Genomic DNA, 19,515 nt, shown 5'->3' on the forward strand with positions numbered 1-19,515 from the left:
TTAAATACAAAAGGAACAATTCCGCCTTAAGTGCAAGAAGAGTGAAACTTCTTAAAATCTGGGCTTTGATCCTTTCCTGTAAGACCAGTATTAGTTTCCGATACACCACTACAGGTTCAATGTATTCCTTGGACCTTCACATTGACGATGAAACACCGAAATCGCATCGGAATAAAATACAAAAGAAACAATGCAGCCTTAAGGACAAGAATGCAGACTCATCTTACAGGCTGTGCTTTGAGCATTCCCTGTGAGACCAGTATTAGTTTCCGATACACCACTGCAGATTCAGTGTATTCCTTGGACATACACATTGACGATGAAACACAGAAATCGCATCGGAATTAAATACAAAAGGCACAATGCTGCCTTAAGTAGAAGAATAGAGACTCTTCTTACAGTCGGTGTTTTGAGCATTCCCTGTGAGACCAGTATCAGTTTCCGATACACCACTGCAGGTTCGATGTATTCCTTGGACATACACATTGACGATGAAACACTGAAAATACATCGTAATTAAATACAAAAGGTACAATGCTGCCTTAAGTGCAAGAAGAGTGAGACTTCTTAGAGTCTGTGCTTTTATCCATTCCTGTGCGACCAGTATCAGTTTCCGATACGCCACTGCAGGTTCAATGTATTCCATGGACCTTCACATAGACGATGAAACACCCGAATCGCATCGGAATTAAATACAAAAGGCACAATGGCGCCTTAAGTACAAGAATAGAGACTCTTCTTACAGTCGGTGCATTGAGCATTCCCTGTGAGACCAGTATTAGTTTCCGATACACCATTGCCGGTTCAATGAATTCTTTGGACCTTCACATTGACGATGTAACACAGATTTCGCATCGGAATTAAATACAAAATGCACAATGCCACCTTAAGTACAAGAATAGAGACTCTTCTTACAGTCGGTTTTTTGAGCATTCCCTTTGAGACCAGTATTAGTTTCCGATACACCATAGCAGGTTCAGTGAATTCCTTGGACCTTCACATTGACGATGAAACACAGAAATCGCATCGGAATTAAACACAAACGGCACAATGCCGCCTTAAGTACAAGAATAGAGACTCTTCTTACAGTCTTACAGTCGGTGTTTTGAGCATTCCCTGTGAGACCATGAAATTAGTACAAGTATGGAGACTCTTCTTACAGTCGGTGCTTTGAGCATTCCCTGTGAGGCCAGTATTTGTTTCCAACACACCACTCCAGATTCCATGTATTCCTTGCACATACACATTGACGATGAAACATTGAAATTAAACCGTAAATAAATACAAAAGGCACAATGCCGCCTTAAGTACGAGAAAAGTGAGTCATCTTTGAGTCTGTGCTTTGATCCTTTCCTGTGAGACCAGTATTAGTTTCCGATACATCACTGCAGGTTCAATGTGTTCCTTAGACCTTCACATTGACGATGAAACATAGAAGTCACATGGGAATTAAATACAAAAGGCACAATGCCGCCTTAAGTACAAGAATAGAGACTCTTCTTACAGTCGGTGCTTTGAGCATTCCCTGTGAGACCAGTATTAGTTTCCGATATACCACTGCAGGTTCAATGTATTACTTGGACATACGCATTGACGATGAAACACAGAAATCGCATCGGAATTAAATACAAAAGGCACAATGCCGCCTTACGTACAAGAACAGGGACTCTGCTTACAGTAGGTGCTTTGAGCATTCCCTGTGAGACCAGTATTAGTTTCCGATACACCACTGCAAATTCAATGTATTCCTTAGACATACACCTTGACGATGAAACACTGAAATTACATCGGAATGAAATACAAAAGGCACAATGCCGCCATAAGTACATGTATAGAGACTCTTCTTACAGTCGGTGCTTTGAGCATTCCCTGTGAGGCCGCTATAAGTTTCCGATACACCACTGCAGGTACGATGTATTCCTTGGACCTTCAAATTGACGATGAAACACAGAAATCGCATCGGAATTAAATACAAATTGCACAATGCCGCCTTAAGTACATGAATAGAGACTCTTCTTACAGTCGGTGCTTTGAGCATTCCCTCTGAGGCCAGTATTGTTTTCCGATACACCACTGCAGGTTCAATGTATTCCTTGGACATACACATTGACAATGAAACACAGAAATCGCATCGGAATTAATCACAAAAGGCACAGTGCCGCCATAAGTGCCAGAATAGAGACCCTTCTTACAGTCTGTCCTTTGAGCATTTCCTGTGAGACCAGTATTAGTTTCCGATACACCACAGCAGGTACAATGTATTCCTTGGAACTTCCAATTGACGATGAAACACAGAAATCGCATAGGAATTAAATACAAAATTCACAATGCCGCCTTAAGTACATGAATTGAGACTCTTCCTACCGTCGATGCTTTGATCATTCCCTGTGAGACCAGTATTAGTTTCCGATTCACCACTGCAGGTTCAATGGATTCCTTGGACATACACATTTACGATGAAACACAGAAGTCGCCTCGGAATTAATACAAAAGGAACAATGCCGCCTTACATACAAGAATAGAGCCTCTTCTTACACTCGGTGCTTTGAGCATTCGCTGTGAGACCAGTATTAGTTTCCGATACACCACTCCAGGTTCAATGTAATCCTTGGACATACTCATTGACGATGAAACACTGATAATACATCGGTATTAAATACAAAAGGGACAATGCCGCCTTAACTGCAAGATGAGTGAGACTTCTTAGAGTCTGTGCTTTGATCCTTTCGTGTGAGACCTGTATTAGTTTCCGAAATACCACTGCAGGTTCATTGTATTCCTTGGACCTTCGCATTGACGAAGAAACACAGAAATCGCAGTGGAACTAAATTCGAAAGGCACAATGCCACCTTACGTACTAGAATAGAGACCCTTCTTACAGTCGGTGCTTTGAGCATTCCCTGCGAGACCAGTACTAGTTTCCGATACACAACTGCAGGTACAATGTATTCCTTGGACATTCACATTGCCGATGGAACACAGAAATGGCATCGGAATTAAATACAAATAGCACAATGCCGCCTTAAGTACAAGAATAGAGAGTCTTCTTAGTCGGTACTTTGAGCATTCCCTGTGAGAACAGTATTAGTTTCCTTTACACCACTGCAGGGCCTATGTATTCCATGGACCTTCACATTGAAGATGAAACACAGAAATCGCATCGGCATTAAATACAAATGGCACAATGCCGCCTCAAGTACAAGAATAGAGACTGTTCTTACAGTCGGTGCATTGAGCATTCCCTGTGAGACCAGTATTAGTTTCCGATACACCATTGCCGGTTCAATGAATTCTTTGGACCTTCACATTGACGATGTAACACAGAATTCGCATCGGAATTAAATACAAAATGCACAATGCCACCTTAAGTACAAGAATAGAGACTCTTCTTACAGTCGGTTCTTTGAGCATTCCCTTTGAGACCAGTATTAGTTTCCGATTCACCATAGCAGGTTCAGTGAATTCCTTGGACCTTCGCAATGACGATGAAACACAGAAATCGCATCGGAATTAAATACAAACGGCACAATGCCGCCTTAAGTACAAGAATAGAGGCTCTTCTTACAGTCGGTGCTTCGAGCATTCCCCGTGAGACCAGTATTAGCTAGCGATACACCACTGCAGGTCCAATGTATTCCATGGACATACACATTAACGATGAAACACTGAAATTACATCGGAATTAAATACAAAACGCACAATGCCGCCATAAGTGCAAGAAGAGTGGGACTTCTTCGAGTCTGTGCTTTGATGCATTCCTGTGAGACCAGTATTAGCTTCCGATACGCCACTGCAGGTTCAAAGTATTCCTTGGACATACACATTGACGATGAAACACAGAAATCGCATCGAAATTAAATAGAAAAGGCACAATGCCGCCTTAAGTACAAGAATAAAGACTCCTCTTAAAGTCGGTGCTTTGAGCATTCCGTGTGAGACCAGTATTAGTTTCCGATACACCACTGCAGGTTCAATGTATTCCTTGGACATACACAATGACAATGAAACACTGAAATTACATCGGAATTAAATACAAAAGGAACAATTCCGCCTTAAGTGCAAGAAGAGTGAAACTTCTTAAAATCTGTGCTTTGATCCTTTCCTGTGAGACCAGTATTAGTTTCCGATACACCACTACAGGTTCAATGTATTCCTTGGACCTTCACATTGACGATGAAACACCGAAACCGCATCGGAATAAAATACAAAAGAAACAATGCAGCCTTAAGGACAAGAATGCAGACTCATATTACAGGCTGTGCTTTGAGCATTCCCTGTGAGACCAGTATTAGTTTCCGATACACCACTGCAGGTTCAATGTATTCCTTGGACATACACAATGACAATGAAACACTGAAATTACATCGAAATTAAATACAAAAGGAACAATTCCGCCTTAAGTGCAAGAAGAGTGAAACTTCTTAAAATCTGTGCTTTGAGCATTCCCTTTGAGACCAGTATTAGTTTCCGATACACCATAGCAGGTTCAGTGAATTCCTTGGACCTTCACATTGACTATGAAACACAGAAATCGCATCGGAATTAAATACAAACGGCACAATGCCGCCTTAAGTACAAGAATAGAGTCTCTTCTTACAGTCGGTGCTTTGAGCATTCCCCGTGAGACCAGTATTAGCTTGCGATACACCACTGCAGGTCCAATGTATTCCGTGGACATACACATTGACGATGAAACACTGAAATTACATCGGAATGAAATCCAAAACGCACAATGCCGCCTTAAGTGCAAGAAGAGTGGGACTTCTTAGAGTCTGTGCTTTGATCCATTCCTGTGAGACGAGTATTAGCTTCCGGTACGCCACTGCAGGTTCAATGTATTCCTTGGACATACACATTGACGATGAAACACAGAAATCGTATCGGAATTAAATACAAAAGGCACAATGCCGCCTTATGTACAGGAATAGAGACTCTTCTTACAGTCGTTGTTTGAGCATTCCCTGTGAGACCAGTATTAGTTTCCGATACACCACAGCAAGTTCAATGTATTCCTTGGACCTTCACATTGACGATGAAACACCGAAATCGCATCGGAATTAAATACAAAAGGCGCAATGCCGCCTTAAGTACAAGAATAGAGACTCTTCTTACAGTCGGTGTTTGAGCAATCCCTGTGAGACCAGTATTAGTTTCCGATACACCACTGCAGGTCCAATGTATTCCTTAGACATACACATTGGCGATGAAGCCCTGAAATTACAGCGGAATTAAATACAAAAGGCACAATGCCGCCTTAAGTACAAGTAAAGTGAGACTTCTTTGAGTCTGTGCTTTGATCCTTTCCTGTGAGACCAGTATTAGTTTCCGATTCACCACTGCAGGTTCAATGTATTCCTTGGACATACACCTTGACGATGAAACACAGAAATCGCATCGGAATTAAATACAAAAGGCACAATGCCCCCTTAAGTACAAGAATAGAGACTCTTCTTACAGTCTTACAGTCGGTGTTTCGAGCATTCCCTGTGAGACCATGAAATTAGTACAACTATGGAGACTCTTCTTACAGTCGGTGCTTTGAACATTCCCTGTGAGACCAGTATTAGTTCCCGACACACCACTCCAGGTTCAATGTATTCCTTGGACTTACACATTGACGATGAAACACTGAAATTAAATCGGAATGAAATACAAAAGGGACAATGCCGCCTTGAGTGCAAGATGTGTGAGACTTCTTAGAGTCCATGCTATGATCCTTTATTGTGAGACCAGTATTAGTTTCCGATACATCACTGCAGCTTCAATGTGTTCCTTGGACCTTCACATTGACGATGAGACATAGAAGTCACATGGGAATTAAATACAAAAGGCACAATGCCGCTTTAAGTACAAGAATAGAGACTATTCTTACAGTCGGTGATTTGAGCATTCCCTGTGAGACCAGTATTAGTTTCCGATATACCACTGCAGGTTCAATGTATTCCTTGGACATACGCATTGACGATGAAACACAGAAATCGCATCGGAATTAAATACAAAAGGCACAATGCCGCCTTACGTACAAGAATAGAGACTCTTCTTACAGTCGGTGCTTTGAGCATTCCCTGTGAGACCAGTATTAGTTTCCGATACACCACTGCAGGTTCAATGTATTCCTTAGACATACACCTTGACGATGAAACACTGAAATTAGATCGGAATCATATACAAAAGGCACAATGCCGCCATAAGTGCATGAATAGCGACTCTTCTTACAGTCGGTGCTTTGAGCATTACCTGTGAGGCCAGTATTATTTTCCGATACACCACTGCAGGTACAATATATTCCTTGGACCTTCAAATTGACGATGAATCACAGAAATCGCATCGAAATTACATACAAAAGGTACAATGCCGCCTTAAATACATGAATTGAGACTCTTCCTACCGTCGATGCTTTGATCATTTCCTGTGAGACCAGTATTAGTTTCCGATACACCACTGCAGGTTCAATGGATTCCATGGACATACACATTTACGATGAAACACAGAAATCGCCTCGGAATTAATACAAAAGGCACAATGCCGCCTTACATACAAGAATAGAGCCTCTTCTTACACTCGGTGCTTTGAGCATTCGCTGTGAGACCAGTATTAGTTTCCGATACACCACTCCAGGTTCAATGTATTCCTTGGACATACTCATTGACGATGAAACACTGATATTTCATCGGTATTAAATACAAAAGGAACAATGCCGCCTTAACTGCAAGATGAGTGAGACATCTTAGAGTCAGTGCTTTGATCCTTTCCTGTGAGACCTGTATTAGTTTCCGATACACCACTGCAGGTTCATTGTATTCCTTGGACCTTCGCATTGACGAAGAAACACAGAAATAGCAGTGGAACTAAATTCAAAAGGCACAATGTCGCCTTACGTACAAGAATAGAGACTCCTCTTACAGTCGGTGCTTTGAGCATTCCCTGTGAGACCAGTATTAGTTTCTGATGCACCACTGCAGGTTCAATGTATTCCTTAGACATACACATTGACGATGAAACCCTGAAATTACGTCGGAATTAAATACAAAAGGCCCAATGCCGCCTTAAGTACAAGTAAAGTGAGACTTCTTTGAGTCTGTCCTTTGATCCTTTCCTGTGGGACCAGTATTAGTTTCCGATTCACCACTGCAGGTTCAATGTATTCCTTGGACATACACCTTGACGATGAAACACAGAAATCGCATCGGAATTAAATACAAAAGGCACAATGCCCCCTTAAGTACAAGAATAGAGACTCTTCTTACAGTCTTACAGTCGGTGTTTTGAGCATTCCCTGTGAGACCATGAAATTAGTACAAGTATGGAGACTCTACTGACAGTCGGTGCTTTGAGCATTCCCTGTGAGACCAGTATTAGCTTCCGACACACCACCCCAGGTTCAATGTATTCCTTGGACATACACATTGACGATGAAACACTGAAATTAAATCGGAATGAAATACAAAAGGGACAATGCCGCCTTGAGTGCAAGATGTGTGAGACTTCTTAGAGTCCGTGCTTTGATCCTTTTCTGTGAGACCAGTATTAGTTTCCGATACATCACTGCAGGTTCAATGTGTTCCTTGGTCCTTCACATTGACGATGAAACATAGAAGTCACATGGGAATTAAATACAAAAGGCACAATGCCGCCTTAAGTACTACAATAGAGAATCTTCTTACAGTCGGTGCTTTGAGCATTCCCTGTGAGACCAGTATTAGTTTCCGATATACCACTGCAGCTTCAATGTATTCCTTCGACATACGCATTGCCGATAAAACACAGAAATCGCATCGGAATTAAATGCAAAAGAAAAAATGCCGCCTTACGTACAAGAATAGAGACTCTTCTTACAGTCGGTGCTTTGAGCATTCCCTGTGAGGCCAGTATTAGTTTCCGATACACCACTACAGGCACTATGTATTCCTTGGACCTTCAAATTGACGATGAAACACAGAAATCGCATCGGAATTAAATACAAAATGCACAATGCCGCCTTAAGTACAAGAATAGAGACTCTTCTAACAGTCGGTGCTTTGAGCATTCCCTTTGAGACCAGTATTGTTTTCCGATACACCACTGCAGGTTCAATGTATTCCTTGGACATACACACTGACAATGAAACACAGAAATCGCAGCGGAATTAAACACAAAAGGCACAATGCCGCCATAAGTGCCAGAATAGAGACCCTTCTTACAGTCGGTGCTTTGAGCATTCCCTGTGAGACCAGTATGAGTTTGCGATACACCACAGCAGGTACAATGTATCTCTTGGAATCTCCAATTGACGATGAAACACAGAAATCGTATCGGAATTAAATACAATAGGCACAATGCCGCCTTACGTACAAGAATAGAGACTCTTCTAACAGTCGGTGTTTTGAGCATTCCCTGTGAGAAAAGTATTAGTTTCCGATACACCACTCCAGGTTCAATGTATTCCTTGGACATACTCATTGACGATGAAACACTTAAATTACATCGGAATTAAATACAAAAGGAACAATGCCGCCTTAACGGCAAGATGAGTGAGACTTCTTAGAGTCTGTGCTTTGATCCCTTCCTGTGAGACCAGTTTTAGTTTCCGATACACCACTGCAGGTTCAATGTATTACTTGGACCTTCGCATTGACGATGAAACACAGATATCGAATCGGAACTAAATACAAATGGCACAATGCCGCAATAAGTACAAGAATAGAGATTCTTCTTACAGTCGGTGGTTTGAACATTCCCTGTGAGACCAATTTTAGTTTCCGCTATACCACTGCAGGTTCAATATATTCCTTAGACATATACATTGACGATGAAACACTAAAATTACATCGGAATTAAATACAAATGGCACAATGCCGCCATAAGTGCAAGAATGGAGACTCCTCTTACAGTCGGTGCTTTGAGCATTCCCTATGAGACCAGTATTAGTTTCCGATACACCACTGCAGGTTCAATGTATTCCTTTGACCTTCGCATTGACGGTGAAACACAGATATCGCATCGGAATTAAATACAAAAGGCACAATGCCGCCTGAAGTACAAGAATAGAGACTCTTCTTACAGTCGGTGCTTTGAGCATTCCCTGTGAAACCAGTATTAGTTTCCGATACACCACTGCAGGTTCAATGTATTCCTTGGACATACGCATTGACGATGAAACACAGAAATCGCATCGGAATTAAACACAAAAGGCACAAGGCCGCCTTACGTACAGGAATAGAGACTTTTCTTACAGTCGGTTCTTTGAGCATTCCCTGTGAGACCAGTATTAGTTTCCCATACACCACTGCAGCTTCAATGTATTCCTTAGACATACACATTGACGATGAAACACTGAAATCACATCGGTATTAAATACAAAAGGAACAATGCCGCCTTAACTGCTAGATGAGTGAGACTTCTTAGAGTCTGTGCTTTGATCCTTTCCTGTGAGACCAGTATTAGTTTCCGATACACCACAGCGGGTACAATGTATTCCTTGGAACTTCACATTGACGATGAAACACAGAAATCGCATCGGAATTAAATACAAAATGCACAATGCCGCCTTAAGTACAAGAATTGAGACTCTTCCTACAGTCGATGCTTTGAGCATTCCCTGTGAGACCAGTTGTAGCTTCCGATACACCACTGCAGGTTCAATGTATTCCTTGGTCATACGCATTGACGATGAAACACAGAAATCACCTCGGAATTAATACAAAAGGCACAATGCCGCCTTACGTACAAGAATAGAGACTCTTCTTACAGTCGGTGCTTTGAGCATTCCCTGTGAGACCAGTACTAGTTTCCGATACACAACTGCAGGTACAATGTATTCCTTGGACCTTCACATTGACGATGGAACACAGAAATGGAATCGGAATTAAATACAAATGGCACAATGCCGCCTTAAGTACAAGAATAGAGAGTCTTCTTACAGTCGGTACTTTGAGCATTCCCTGTGAGACCAGTATTAGTTTCCCATACACCACAGCAGGGTTTATGTATTCCTTGGACCTGCGCATTGACGATGAAACACAGAAATCGCATCGGAACTAAATACAAAATGCACAATGCTGCAAAAAGTACAAGAATAGAGACTCTGCTTACAGTCGGTGCTTTGAGCATTCCCTGTGAGACCAGTATTAGTTTCCGATACACCACTGCAGGTTCAATGAATTCCTTAGACATACACATTGACGATGAAACACTGAAATTACATCGGAATTAAATACAAAAGGCACAATGCCGCCATAAGTGCAAGAACAGAGACTCCTCTTACAGTCGGTGCTTTGAGCTTTCCCTGTGAGACCAGTATTGGTTTCCGATACACCACTCCAAGTTCAATGTATTCCTTGGACATACTCATTGACGATGAAACACTGAAATTACATCGGAATTAAATACAAAAGGATCAATGCCGCCTTAACGGCAAGATGAGTAAGACTTCTTAGGGTCTGTGCTTTGATCCTTTCCTGTGAGACCAGTATTATTTTCCGATACACCACTGCAGGTACAATGTATTCCTTGGACATACACGTTGACGATGAAACACTGAAATTACATCGGAATTAAATACAAAAGGCACAATGCCGCCCTAAGTGCAAGAAGAGTGAGTCTTCTTAGAGTCTGTGCTTTGATCCTTTCCTGTGAGATCAGTTTTAGTTTCCGATACACCACTGCAGATTCAATGTATTCCTTGGACATACACATTGACGATGAAACACAGAAATTACATCGTAAATAAATACAAAAGGTACAATGCCGCCTTAAGAGCAAGAAGAGTAAGTCTTCTTAGAGTCTGTGCTTTCATCCTTTCCTGTGCGACCAGTATTAGTTGCCGATACGCCACTGCAGGTTCAATGTATTCCTTGGACATTCACATTGTCGATGAAACATAGAAATCGCATCGGAATTAAATACAAATGGCACAATACCGCCTTAAGTACAAGAATAGAGACTTTTCTTACAGTCGTTGCTTTGAGCATTCCCTGTGACACCAGTATTAGTTTCCGATATACCACTGCAGGTTCAATGTATTCCTTGGACCTTCACATTGACGATGAAACACAGAAATCGCATCGGAATTAAACAAAAAAAGCACAATGCCGCCTTAAGTACCAAAATAGAGACTCTTCTTACAGTCGTTGTTAGAGCATTCCCTGTGAGACCATTATTAGTTTCCGATACACCACTGCAGTTTCCGTGTATTCCTTGGACCATCACATTGACGATGAAACACAGAAATGGCAACCGAATTAAATACAAAATGTACAATGCCTCCATAACTACAAGAATAGAGACTCTTCTTCCAGTCGGTGGTTTGAGCATTCCCTGAGATACCAGTATTAGTTTCCGATACACCATTGCAGGTTCAATGTATTCCTTGGACCTTCACGTTGACGATGAAACACAGAATCGCATTGGAATTAAATACAAAAGGCACAATGCCGCCGTAAGTACAAGAATAGAGACTCTTCTTACAGTCGGTGCTTTGAGTATTCCCTGTGAGACCAGTATTAGCTTGTGATACACCACTGCAGGTTCAATCTGTTCCTTGGACCTTCATATTGACGATGAAACACAGAAATCGCATCGGAATTAAATACAAAAGGCACAATGCCACCATAAGTACAAGAATAGAGACTCTTAGTACAGTCGGTGCTTTGAGCATTTCCTGCAAGACGAGTATTAGTTTCCGTTACACCACTGTAGATTCCATGTATACCTTAGACACACACATTGACGGAGAAACACTGAAATTAAATCGGAATTAGATACAAAAGGCACAATGCCGCCTTAAGTGCAAGAAGAGTGACATTTCTTACAGTCGGATCTTTGAGCATTCCCTGTGAGACCAGTATTAGTTTCCGATACACCACTGCAGGTACAATGTATTCCATGGAAATTCACATTGACGATGAGACGAAGAAATCAGATCGGAATTAAATACAAAAGGCACAATGCCGCCTTAACCACAAGAATAGAGATTCTTCTTACAGTCGGTGCTTTGATCATTCCCTGTGAGACCAGTATTAGTTTCCGATACACCACAGCAGGTTCAAGGTATTCCTTGGACATACACATTGACGATCAAACACTGAAATTACATCGGAATTAATTACAAAAGGCACAAAGCCGCCTTAAGTGCAAGAAGAGTGAGACTTCTTAGAGACTGTGCTTTGATCCGTTCCTGTGAGAACAGTATTAGTTTCCGATACACCACTGCAGGTTCAATGTATTCCTTGGACATACACATTGACGATGAAACACAGAAATCGCATCGGAACTAAATACAAAATGCACAATGCTGCAAAAAGTACAAGAATAGAGACTCTGCTTACAGTCGGTGCTTTGAGCATTCCCTGTGAGACCAGTATTAGTTTCCGATACACCACTGCAGGTTCAATGAATTCCTTAGACATACACATTGACGATGAAACACTGAAATTACATCGGAATTAAATACAAAAGGCACAATGCCGCCATAAGTGCAAGAACAGAGACTCCTCTTACAGTCGGTGCTTTGAGCTTTCCCTGTGAAACCAGTATTGGTTTCCGATACACCACTCCAAGTTCAATGTATTCCTTGGACATACTCATTGACGATGAAACACTGAAATTACATCGGAATTAAATACAAAAGGATCAATGCCGCCTTAACGGCAAGATGAGTAAGACTTCTTAGGGTCTGTGCTTTGATCCTTTCCTGTGAGACCAGTATTATTTTCCGATACACCACTGCAGGTACAATGTATTCCTTGGACATACACGTTGACGATGAAACACTGAAATTACATCGGAATTAAATACAAAAGGCACAATGCCGCCCTAAGTGCAAGAAGAGTGAGTCTTCTTAGAGTCTGTGCTTTGATCATTTCCTGTGAGATCAGTTTTAGTTTCCGATACACCACTGCAGATTCAATGTATTCCTTGGACATACACATTGACGATGAAACACAGAAATTACATCGTAAATAAATACAAAAGGTACAATGCCGCCTTAAGAGCAAGAAGAGTAAGTCTTCTTAGAGTCTGTGCTTTCATCCTTTCCTGTGCGACCAGTATTAGTTGCCGATACGCCACTGCAGGTTCAATGTATTCCTTGGACATTCACATTGTCGATGAAACATAGAAATCGCATCGGAATTAAATACAAATGGCACAATACCGCCTTAAGTACAAGAATAGAGACTTTTCTTACAGTCGTTGCTTTGAGCATTCCCTGTGACACCAGTATTAGTTTCCGATATACCACTGCAGGTTCAATGTATTCCTTGGACCTTCACATTGACGATGAAACACAGAAATCGCATCGGAATTAAACACAAAAAGCACAATGCCGCCTTAAGTACAAAAATAGAGACTCTTCTTACAGTCGTTGTTAGAGCATTCCCTGTGAGACCATTATTAGTTTCCGATACACCACTGCAGTTTCCGTGTATTCCTTGGACCATCACATTGACGATGAAACACAGAAATGGCAACCGAATTAAATACAAAATGTACAATGCCTCCATAACTACAAGAATAGAGACTCTTCTTACAGTCGGTGGTTTGAGCATTCCCTGAGATACCAGTATTAGTTTCCGATACACCATTGCAGGTTCAATGTATTCCTTGGACCTTCACGTTGACGATGAAACACAGAATCGCATTGGAATTAAATACAAAAGGCACAATGCCGCCGTAAGTACAAGAATAGAGACTCTTCTTACAGTCGGTGCTTTGAGTATTCCCTGTGAGACCAGTATTAGCTTGTGATACACCACTGCAGGTTCAATCTGTTCCTTGGACCTTCATATTGACGATGAAACACAGAAATCGCATCGGAATTAAATACAAAAGGCACAATGCCACCATAAGTGCAAGAATAGAGACTCTTAGTACAGTCGGTGCTTTGAGCATTTCCTGCAAGACGAGTATTAGTTTCCGTTACACCACTGTAGATTCCATGTATACCTTAGACACACACATTGACGGAGAAACACTGAAATTAAATCGGAATTAGATACAAAAGGCACAATGCCGCCTTAAGTGCAAGAAGAGTGACATTTCTTACAGTCGGATCTTTGAGCATTCCCTGTGAGACCAGTATTAGTTTCCGATACACCACTGCAGGTACAATGTATTCCATGGAAATTCACATTGACGATGAGACGAAGAAATCAGATCGGAATTAAATACAAAAGGCACAATGCCGCCTTAACCACAAGAATAGAGATTCTTCTTACAGTCGGTGCTTTGATCATTCCCTGTGAGACCAGTATTAGTTTCCGATACACCACAGCAGGTTCAAGGTATTCCTTGGACATACACATTGACGATCAAACACTGAAATTACATCGGAATTAATTACAAAAGGCACAAAGCCGCCTTAAGTGCAAGAAGAGTGAGACTTCTTAGAGACTGTGCTTTGATCCGTTCCTGTGAGAACAGTATTAGTTTCCGATACACCACTGCAGGTTCAATGTATTCCTTGGACATACACATTGACGATGAAACACAGAAATCGCATCGGAACTAAATACAAAAGGCACAATGCCACCTTAAGTACAAGAATAGAGACTCTTCCAGAAGTCGGTGCTTTGAGCATTCCGTGTGAAACGAGTATTAGTTTCCCATACACCACTGCAGGTTCAATGTATTACTTGGACGTACACATTGACGATGAAACACAGAAATCGCATCGGAATTAAATAGAAAAGGCACAATGCCGCCGTAAGTACAAGAATAGAGACTCCTCTTAATGTCGGTGCTTTGAGCATTCCGTGTGAGACCAGTATTAGTTTCCGATACACCACTGCAGGTTCAATGTATTCCTTGGACATACACAATGACAATGAAACACTGAAATTACATCGGAATTAAATACAAAAGGAACAATTCCGCCTTAAGTGCAAGAAGAGTGAAACTTCTTAAAATCTGTGCTTTGATCCTTTCCTGTAAGACCAGTATTAGTTTCCGATACACCACTACAGGTTCAATGTATTCCTTGGACCTTCACATTGACGATGAAACACCGAAATCGCATCGGAATAAAATACAAAAGAAACAATGCAGCCTTATGGACAAGAATGCAGACTCATCTTACAGGCTGTGCTTTGAGCATTCCCTGTGAGACCAGTATTAGTTTCCGATACACCACTGCAGATTCAGTGTATTCCTTGGACATACACATTGACGATGAAACACAGAAATCGCATCGGAATTAAATATAAAAGGCACAATGCTGCCTTAAGTAGAAGAATAGAGACTCTTCTTACAGTCGGTGTTTTGAGCATTCCCTGTGAGACCAGTATCAGTTTCCGATACACCACTGCAGGTTCGATGTATTCCTTGGACATACACATTGACGATGAAACACTGAAAATACATCGTAATTAAATACAAAAGGTACAATGCTGCCTTAAGTGCAAGAAGAGTGAGACTTCTTAGAGTCTGTGCTTTTAACCATTCCTGTGCGACCAGTATCAGTTTCCGATACGCCACTGCAGGTTCAATGTATTCCATGGACCTTCACATAGACGATGGAACACCCGAATCGCATCGGAATTAAATACAAAAGGCACAATGGCGCCTTAAGTACAAGAATAGAGACTCTTCTTACAGTCGGTGCATTGAGCATTCCCTGTGAGACCAGTATTAGTTTCCGATACACCATTGCCGGTTCAATGAATTCTTTGGACCTTCACATTGACGATGTAACACAGATTTCGCATCGGAATTAAATACAAAATGCACAATGCCACCTTAAGTACAAGAATAGAGACTCTTCTTACAGTCGGTTTTTTGAGCATTCCCTTTGAGACCAGTATTAGTTTCCGATACACCATAGCAGGTTCAGTGAATTCCTTGGACCTTCACATTGACGATGAAACACAGAAATCGCATCGGAATTAAACACAAACGGCACAATGCCGCCTTAAGTACAAGAATAGAGACTCTTCTTACAGTCTTACAGTCGGTGTTTTGAGCATTCCCTGTGAGACCATGAAATTAGTACAAGTATGGAGACTCTTCTTACAGTCGGTGCTTTGAGCATTCCCTGTGAGACCAGTATTTGTTTCCGACACACCACTCCAGGTTCCATGTATTCCTTGCACATACACATTGACGATGAAACACTGAAATTAAACCGTAAATAAATACAAAAGGCACAATGCCGCCTTAAGTACGAGAAAAGTGAGTCATCTTTGAGTCTGTGCTTTGATCCTTTCCTGTGAGACCAGTATTAGTTTCCGATACATCACTGCAGGTTCAATGTGTTCCTTAGACCTTCACATTGACGATGAAACATAGAAGTCACATGGGAATTAAATACAAAAGGCACAATGACGCCTTAAGTACAAGAATAGAGACTCTTCTTACAGTCGGTGCTTTGAGCATTCCCTGTGAGACCAGTATTAGTTTCCGATATACCACTGCAGGTTCAATGTATTACTTGGACATACGCATTGACGATGAAACACAGAAATCGCATCGGAATTAAATACAAAAGGCACAATGCCGCCTTACGTACAAGAACAGAGACTCTGCTTACAGTAGGTGTTTTGAGCATTCCCTGTGAGACCAGTATTAGTTTCCGATACACCACTGCAAATTCAATGTATTCCTTAGACATACACCTTGACGATGAAACACTGAAATTACATCGGAATGAAATACAAAAGGCACAATGCCGCCATAAGTACATGTATAGAGACTCTTCTTACAGTCGGTGCTTTGAGCATTCCCTGTGACCGCTATAAGTTTCCTATACACCACTGCAGGTACAATGTATTCCTTGGACCTTCAAATTGACGATGAAACACAGAAATCGCATCGGAATTAAATACAAAATGCACAATGCCGCCTTAAGTACAAGAATAGAGACTCTTCGTACAGTCGGTGCTTTGAGCATTCCCTCTGAGGCCAGTATTGTTTTCCGATACACCACTGCAGGTTCAATGTATTCCTTGGACATACACATTGACAATGAAACACAGAAATCGCATCGGAATTAATCACAAAAGGCACAGTGCCGCCATAAGTGCCAGAATAGAGACCCTTCTTACAGTCTGTGCTTTGAGCATTCCCTGTGAGACCAGTATTAGTTTCCGATACACCACAGCAGGTACAATGTATTCCTTGGAACTTCCAATTGACGATGAAACACAGAAATCGCATAGGAATTAAATACAAAATTCACAATGCCGCCTTAAGTACATGAATTGAGACTCTTCCTACCGTCGATGCTTTGATCATTCCCTGTGAGACCAGTATTAGTTTCCGATACACCACTGCAGGTTCAATGGATTCCTTGGACATACACATTTACGATGAAACACAGAAGTCGCCTCGGAATTAATACAAAAGGAACAATGCCGCCTTACATACAAGAATAGAGCCTCTTCTTACACTCGGTGCTTTGAGCATTCGCTGTGAGGCCAGTATTAGTTTCCGATACACCACTCCAGGTTCAATGTATTCCTTGGACATACTCATTGACGATGAAACACTGATAATACATCGGTATTAAATACAAAAGGGACAATGCCGCCTTAACTGCAAGATGAGTGAGACTTCTTAGAGTCTGTGCTTTGATCCTTTCGTGTGAGACCTGTATTAGTTTCCGAAATACCACTGCAGGTTCATTGTATTCCTTGGACCTTCGCATTGACGAAGAAACACAGAAATCGTAGTGGAACTAAATTCGAAAGGCACAATGCCGCCTTACGTACTAGAATAGAGACTCCTCTTACAGTCGGTGCTTTGAGCATTCCCAGTGAGACCAGTATTAGTTTCTGATACACCACTGCTGGTTCAATGTATTCCTTAGACATACACATTGACAATGAAACACTGAAATTACATCGGAATTAAATACAAAAGTCACAATGCTGCCATAAGTGCTAGAACATAGACTCTTCTTACAGTCGGTGCTTTGAGCATTCCCTGCGAGACCAGTACTAGTTTCCGATACACAACTGCAGGTACAATGTATTCCTTGGACATCCACATTGCCGATGGAACACAGAAATGGCATCGGAATTAAATACAAATAGCACAATGCCGCCTTAAGTACAAGAATAGAGAGTCTTCTTAGTCGGTACTTTGAGCATTCCCTGTGAGAACAGTATTAGTTTCCTATACACCACTGCAGGGTCTATGTATTCCATGGACCTTCACATTGAAGATGAAACACAGAAATCGCATCGGCAACAAATACAAATGGCACAATGCCGCCTTAAGTACAAGAATAGAGACTGTTCTTACAGTCGGTGCATTGAGCATTCCCTGTGGGACCAGTATTAGTTTCCGATACACCATTGCCGGTTCAATGAATTCTTTGGACCTTCACATTGACGATGTAACACAGAATTCGCATCGGAATTAAATACAAAATGCACAATGCCACCTTAAGTACAAGAATAGGGACTCTTCTTACAGTCGGTTCTTTGAGCATTCCCTTTGAGACCAGTATTAGTTTCCGATTCACCATAGCAGGTTCAGTGAATTCCTTGGACCTTCGCAATGACGATGAAACACAGAAATCGCATCGGAATTAAATACAAACGGCACAATGCCGCCTTAAGTACAAGAATAGAGACTCTTCTTACAGTCGGTGCTTCGAGCATTCCCCGTGAGACCAGTATTAGCTAGCGATACACCACTGCAGGTTCAATGTATTCCATGGACATACACATTAACGATGAAACACTGAAATTACATCGGAATTAAATACAAAACGCACAATGCCGCCATAAGTGCAAGAAGAGTGGGACTTCTTCGAGTCTGTGCTTTGATGCATTCCTGTGAGACCAGTATTAGCTTCCGATACGCCACTGCAGGTTCAATGTATTCCTTGGACATACACATTGACGATGAAACACAGAAATCGCATCGAAATTAAATAGAAAAGGCACAATGCCGCCTTAAGTACAAGAATAGAGACTCCTCTTAAAGTCGGTGCTTTGAGCATTCCGTGTGAGACCAGTATTAGTTTCCGATACACCACTGCAGGTTCAATGTATTCCTTGGACATACACAATGACAATGAAACACTGAAATTACATCGGAATTAAATACAAAAGGAACAATTCCGCCTTAAGTGCAAGAAGAGTGAAACTTCTTAAAATCTGTGCTTTGATCCTTTCCTGTGAGACCAGTATTAGTTTCCGATACACCACTACAGGTTCAATGTATTCCTTGGACCTTCACATTGACGAAGAAACACCGAAACCGCATCGGAATAAAATACAAAAGAAACAATGCAGCCTTAAGGACAAGAATGCAGACTCATATTACAGGCTGTGCTTTGAGCATTCCCTGTGAGACCAGTATTAGTTTCCGATACACCACTGCAGGTTCAATGTATTCCTTGGACATACACAATGACAATGAAACACTGAAATTACATCGAAATTAAATACAAAAGGAACAATTCCGCCTTAAGTGCAAGAAGAGTGAAACTTCATAAAATCTGTGCTTTGATCCTTTCCTGTGAGACCAGTATTAGTTTCCGATACACCACTGCAGGCTCAATGTATTCCTTGGACCTTCACATAGACG

The sequence above is a fragment of the Schistocerca americana genome, chromosome 5 (genome assembly GCF_021461395.2).
Source record: "Schistocerca americana isolate TAMUIC-IGC-003095 chromosome 5, iqSchAmer2.1, whole genome shotgun sequence".
Classification (NCBI taxonomy): Eukaryota; Metazoa; Arthropoda; class Insecta; order Orthoptera; family Acrididae; genus Schistocerca; species Schistocerca americana.